The 7,193-nt window shown below is 38.5% G+C and overlaps 1 long non-coding RNA gene across 1 annotated transcript; it reads left to right on the forward strand.

Moving 5' to 3' along the window:
• The first annotated feature begins 377 nt into the window (after positions 1–377).
• On the forward strand, positions 378–1,982 carry LOC141633225 (uncharacterized). The gene is made up of 3 exons (XR_012538026.1): positions 378–764; positions 870–934; positions 1,870–1,982. It is a non-coding gene; the product is annotated as an uncharacterized LOC141633225 (long non-coding RNA).
• The last annotated feature ends 5,211 nt before the right edge of the window (positions 1,983–7,193 follow it).

Genomic DNA, 7,193 nt, shown 5'->3' on the forward strand with positions numbered 1-7,193 from the left:
TGAAAAAAAAAAAAATTGTGATATTGTTTTGTATAGTGCGTGATATTGTTTTATGGACTCATGGACTCAAATATATAGGTGGACTCACCGGATCTTGCCTCTATATATATATATATATATATATATATATATATATATATATATATATATATATATATATATATATATATATATATATATATATATATATATATATATATATATATATATATATATATATATATATGAGTTTGGTTTCTTATGGTGAGTTGTGAGTTTGCAAATCTCAGCCACTCAATAAACAAAAATAGACGGCTAAGATCTAATCTTGCGCTTCATATATAATCCCCTTCTCCTTCAGTTTTTTGGTCATTTCCTTTCTCCCTCTTCCCGTCAAAATATCAACTATTGTTCTTCCTTCTCTCTCTTTTGTTAATCTACTGTTACTCTACACTTTTTTTTTTATTTTTTCTTCCAAATTCATCATATTTTCAACAATTTAATATACTTTTATGATTTCTTTCTCTTCTTCTTTTATGTTTTAATCGCTTAATCCTTGCTCAACTTTACATACTCCTCTAATTTTGACCTCAAGCTCTCCGAGTTGACTCCCCGAGTCTCTTAACTCGACTCTGAGTGTTTTCAGCTGACTCACAAACTCGCTGATCTGAGTCGCCGAAGCGTTGCTTATTTGTTACGCTTCTTCTTCTTCTGATCAAATTAATGGCGCTTTTCGACATCGATTAGATGATATTCTGCATCCTCTAGTTTTAACTCGAATTCAGGTAATTTTATGAATTGTTGTGCAAATTGATGTTTTTTATGCTTTAATTACTTAATTGTTTGGCTTATGTTAAATTTGGTGTTTTTTGTTGCTTTTGTGAACGGAGGAGGAGAGCAAATTGTGGCGGAGGAGTTGCCAGCGCTTGTGAAGGAGGTTGCTAGGGTTGAGATGGTTAGCGATAGTCCTTTTAGCATGAAATAGCTCTTATTTCTGATTGATTACTAACTGATAATTGTAGTTGAGTACATGATTACGTGAATTGAGTTATAATCACTGTTTAAATTAAATTTTTCAGTTATGATTGAAATACGCCTAGCTCTAAATTGTTAAGACGATTATTAGCTATATATTTACTCGTATTATAAGTCTTGATTCATGATTCTGTCAGTATGGAAGTCAATATAATTTTCAGTAATCGAGACTAGAACTTTGCTAAAAACTATTTTAGATATTCAGTACTGATCATGGAGTGCCTTCTTAGACTCATTGCTTATATATGCTTTCTTAAACTCATTGCACTAACAACACAATAACAACGGGGTAATAACACAATAATACCAAAATAACACCGTATTAACAACACAATAACATGCACCAGAATAACACGGAGTAACAACACAGTTTCAATTGCAAAACATCTCTAAATTCCTACTGTTTTATATGCTTATTTAGTTACACCTCTATGCATCTCCCCTAATTCACCCTTTAATTGAATGGAGCAGCTTATCAATTTCATTATTCGGCCTCTTAGGTATGATGTCATCTTCAATTTTTCATTCAAATTACTTGTTGAGCCGCCTCCTCTTATTCTATTTTTAATTATTTCCCGCAGTTTTCCCACATTTGCGAAATGAATTCTTCATATTTGAGTATGTAGTTTTGAACTTTAGATTGAGTTGTGTAAAGTATAAATTCTCTTGATGCTAATTCCGTTGCACGATTAACAATACAGCAATAAGAAGGTACATACAAGCAAACAAGCAATGAATTTGGAGTAGTTATCCAAGAATGGTTTTAACCGTTTTTACTGCAAGGGGTTAGTGAGAATTAGTAATTACTTCAATGCTGATCATCATGATTGAGAGACTTATGACTTTTTGGCTCAGGTACTTCATTGTTTTCTAATGAACACAAACGACACTGTGGCAAGAATACTGCTCATCTTGATCGAAAAGAGCCTCACTGAAAGCTTTTCGGGACCAACAAATTGTTGAAGTAACTTTCTCGATGCGAGCAGAGCAGAGAGATTCATGACATCGGAGCATCCTTAATGGAACCTTTTAATAAGCTGGTGATGTATTTCTGTAGCTGTGCATAATCATTGCAATCTCCTTTGCTCGATTCCCACTTCTTTGATTAAAGTACCCCTCATAATGAATATAAAAGGTATAGGCGCTTTCTAATGGTGGAATCTTCTAATTCTTCCAATCTGACCCAAAACCGTTTCTTATAAAATGTTATAAAGTTACTCTCTTCGTCTAAATCATTTGTTTACCTTTGATTAAAGTACCCCTCACAATGAATATAAAAGGTAAACAAATGACTAAGAGGAAAAGAGTGAAATTTTGTATGAACTTGAACAATATTTTTCTTTTGTTTAGCCTATTTAATCAGGGCTTAGTTTGGTCTTTTATTGTTCTTGTAGATGTAGAATCTTATTGAATAATAATGTTCAGAGTACTAAATTATTACTAATATAAAGTAATTTTTGTGCCAACTAATATTATTCTAACTATTGCCATCAAACATGAGTACTAAGCAATTGAGTCTTGCCTGCTCCTCGCCGGTGCAGATATTGCTAACTTTTAGTAATGTGTTGGTTTGAGAATAGTTCTATTGTGCTATACTGTAACTGGTAAGCAATTTTGGGAATCTAGGACAATATGATAAAAGCTGCTGTTTTGTTTTCTTAATTAGTGAAAGGTCGAGTCCATGTATGGCGATTGGATCCATCTATTTCTAATTGTCGGGGATGTACATTTTGTTCTCATGGGGGAAACGAGTGATGGATTTCGATGATTTAAGTTTGCCTAATGGTATTGCTTAACTGCTGTTCTTGGCTGATTTTAAGGACCCCCTTTGAATCTCAGGCTACTATCTGAATTTTGGTATTAAATTCCTGGAAACCAGAGTGGAGCTAGTTATATAGATGGCGAGTCCTATACTATTTTCACTTGGCTGTTAAGGAAGGTGGTGATGAGTCACAAGCTAATGTCAGTATTATATGTGGAGGCATAAGTTTCCTGTAAAGTTCGAGAATTAGGTACAAATTAGGAGGTTTATTCAAAGTGCATCCAAAGTTGCAATATTGTGGTTTAGGAGAAGATATTTAAATAAGGTAACTGATGTGTCTGCAGCCATTAGACCGAGAGCTGATGCGTTAATGCTCTCAGCTGTTAGACCGAGCTCATATGACCATTTGGGCTGCTTTACAGGTTCAAGCAGCATATTTGAGACACTAAGGCAAAGTAAACTGTTGGTTGTTGTGGTGACTGAAGACTTGATGGACAATCATCAAGCTGAACTGTTAGAAGAAATAGCGGAAAGAAGGCATTTATTCTGTGCGCGCCCACACACACTATACAACACTTGATGGACACATGTTCTTCATATTCATTCCCACTTATTTTCTTCTTCATTTGAATGATTAAAGCTTGAATCGAGCCACGCTTGAGATTGATTTCGGTACTGGAATTGAGGAGCAGGTGGAACCGGTAAAGGGCAACTTATATTTGTTGCTAGCTGGCCGATTTGAGGAGCTCGATGTTGGGCTAAATTGTTCTTCATAATGTGTCTGGTGATGATGACGATGATATTGGGCTAAATTGTTCTTCATAATTTGATAATTTTAATGTTCTTTTGTTTTGAATCACCTTGGCTTTTCCACCAAATATGCATTCTCTAAGCCCTCTACCAAGGTTAATTCTACTGTTGTTAATTGCTTTTCGTTGCATGTTTCTGATTGCGAGTATACTCTTAATTCCGTATGTCTGCTCTCTTTTACTAATCAATTATTAGATGAATTGGAGATGAATTGGAGATGGGCTAGCGGCATGTACCACCCGGAAGTAGATCATTGCGCTGCACATGTAAATTGTCAATACGTGTAAATTGAAGCCTATTAGCTCAATTGGTAGAGTATCGTGTAATAACACGAATGGTGTGGGTTCAAATCCCACATAGGCTATATTGCTTACAAGTTTTTACATTATACTCATTTCTTTCGTATTACAAGTCGTCTAATAAAAATTATAAATCGTTTACTAACAACGCAGTAACAACGCAATAACACCGGAGTAAAAACACAACAACACTAGAGGAACAACGGAATAACAGCAGAATAACACCGGAGTAACAACACAATAACACCAGAATAACTGTAACACCCCCATACTCCAAGTGCCTTACCAGGACCACGCAGGTATGAAGACATTACCATCTCGGTTACCCGAGGCAATGATAATCAAACAACAATGAAGAAACAACGTTTATTATAAATAATTAGCGAATAGTTACAATCCTCAAAACCAAACCAAAAGTACGATACATGTTCTCAAACTGATTGTTCTAACTGAAATGTAAATAACTAATAAGCTACAGCGGAAGACTCCTATCATCATGTCGTGGCATCCAAGCTATCCCAGTACTCATCTCAATACCTGCTCAATATCTGCTCACCATCCCCGAATGGATCACCGCAGGTTTACAAAACAACACCGGGGTCAGTACTAATCACACAATCAATATAAACAACAATGATAAGATAAACAGACATGACTTAACTATCACACACACACACAACCAACCAATTCCCATCATCTCAATACCGATCCCCACCGGACCACCCGCTGCTGGGGGACCGCAGCCGTACCCACCAAATCCTCGCTCCATATAGTGAGCGATAACCCTGTCCATTAATGTGCACATCCCTTCTATGGCGGGTTCCACAGAAGGCGAAACTAGGGCGTGAAGCCACTCCCGCAAGTGACCCCACTCAGCCGAGGCCATGCCTCGCGAACCATCAACAACGATCACAACCACAATTGCAGTACAATTATTATATCAAACAACCAAATACAATACATCAACCAATATCCCATTATGGGACTAATACGAGTAGAAATCCTACCTGTAGTATGCACACAATCGACGGTCTCTCATCTGGCCGAGTCAAAAAGCCTCTTCTATGAACCCTCCTCCTATCATACAACACATAGAGGCTACCAAATCACATACTACACATAAAACCCCCAATCTCTAAATTAGGGTTTAACCAAATCAAAGGAAAGACAATAAAACGGGTACATAGATCTTACCCTCGACGCAAGGAACTCAATGGTATAATCAACGACAAGAACTGACCGTCTGAACTCCGGGAATTGCTAAGAATGCGATTAAGAAGATGAACTTGTTTGCTTTCTCTCTTAAACAGTAATTTAGGTTTTGTAAAAGTGATTTAGAATAACGACGACGAAGCTTAAATACCTTAATCGCATAATTAACAAAACCCGAGAAAACTCCCCGTAAAACCGGACACTCAATCGAGTACCCAAGGTACTCGATCGAGTACCCCCTTACTCGATCGAGTGCCCCAGCTACTCGATCGAGTACCCAACAAGTCAGAAACTTTTCTAAAACGCCACTTACCCTTACTTGACAGAGTAAGGCCTAATCGATAGAGTACCCCAAGACTTATAAATACGGAGTATTACAGTCTTCCCTCCTTAAAAGGAACTTCGTCCCCGAAGTTCAAACCACTACTAAACAAAGGTACTCCCATAACATTCCCGACTCAACCATCAAACAAAATTCAACATAAAACATGATACTAACCCAACTCGTCCCGACAAACATACCGACACAACATATAAAAGGGGTATAAGACTCTTAAAACTATTCGCGATCATCTCCTACCCCCCTAAAAGAAACAAGGTTACGTCCCCGTAACCATACATACCTGATCGAAAAGGAAAGGGTAACGCTCTTTCATAGCTTCCTCTGGCTCCCATGTAGCTTCCTCGGTCTCGTGGTTAGACCAAAGGATCTTAAGCAAAACTGTCTCACCACTCCTAGTCTTTCTAACCTTTCGGTCTAGAATCTACTTCGGCACCTCAAGGTATGATAAAGACTCATCTAGCTCTAAGCTCTCTGCCTCTAACATATGTGACGGGTCACTCACATACTTCCGCAGCTGCGATACGTGAAACACATTATGCACTCTCTCTAATGCAGCTGGTAAAGCCAGACGATAAGCAACTTCCCCAACTCGCTCTAAGATCTCATAAGGCCCTATAAACTTCTGACTTAGCTTGCCTTTCTTCCCAAATCTCATAACCCCACGCATAGGAGACACTTTCAAAAGAACCTTGTCCCCAACTTGAAACTCTATGTCCCTACGATGTTGATCTCACGTAACTCTTTTGTCGATCCCGAGTTGCTCTCATCCGTTCCCCGATCATCTTAATCTGTTCCACCATCTCATGCACCATCTCTGGTCCTAAAACCACTCGCCTCAAGACTATCGTCCCAACAGATTGGACTCCTACATCTCCTCCCATACAAAGCCTCAAACGGTGCCATACCTATACTTTGGTGTGATAGTCATTATTGTAAGAAAATTCTATCAAGTCTAACCTCTCTCTCCCACTACCACCAAAATCCATCACACAAGCTCGCAACATATCCTCAAGAGTCTTGATTGTTCTCTCAGTCTGCCCGTCTGTCGCAGGATGAAATGCTGTACTCATCTTCAAAGTTGTTCCCAACGATTCCTGCAACTCCTTCCAAAACCTCGATATAAACCTCGCATCTCTGTCAGACACTATGTCCTTAGGGACTCCATGTAACTTAAGCACGTTCTTTCGATAGGCCATAGCCAATTGTGCCTTAGTCCATATATCTTTCATTGGAACAAAGTGAGCTGACTTGGTCGACGATCCACTATCACCCAAATCATGTTGTTACCTTGCTGACTCTTTGGCAAACCCACAATGAAATCCATGGAAATGGATTCCCACTTCCACTCAGGTACCTCTAAAGACCGAATCTTACCTTGTGGTCGTCATTGTTCCCCTTTAACTCTCGGCATGTCAAACAACGGGATACAAACTCACTGTCTCTTTCTTCATCCCGGCCACCAAAACGTTTTCTTCAAATCCTTATATAGCTTGTCTCCACCGGATGAACTCAATATGGTGTGCAATGTGCCTCTGTCACGATAGTCTTTTTCAACTCCTCATCATTAGGAACACACCACCTACCATCAAACCTCAAACTACCATCTGTATGAATAGAAAACCGGGACACTGTTCCTTTCTCTACTCCAGCTCTCCACTCCACTATCTTAGGATCCAAAGCCCGCTTACCTCGAATATCATCATAAAACTCAAGATGTCTTTGTCATATCACCCATGGCATCTCCTTTCTCGCC

Source organism: Silene latifolia, chromosome Y, assembly GCF_048544455.1.
Source record: "Silene latifolia isolate original U9 population chromosome Y, ASM4854445v1, whole genome shotgun sequence".
NCBI classification, from domain to species: domain Eukaryota; kingdom Viridiplantae; phylum Streptophyta; class Magnoliopsida; order Caryophyllales; family Caryophyllaceae; genus Silene; species Silene latifolia.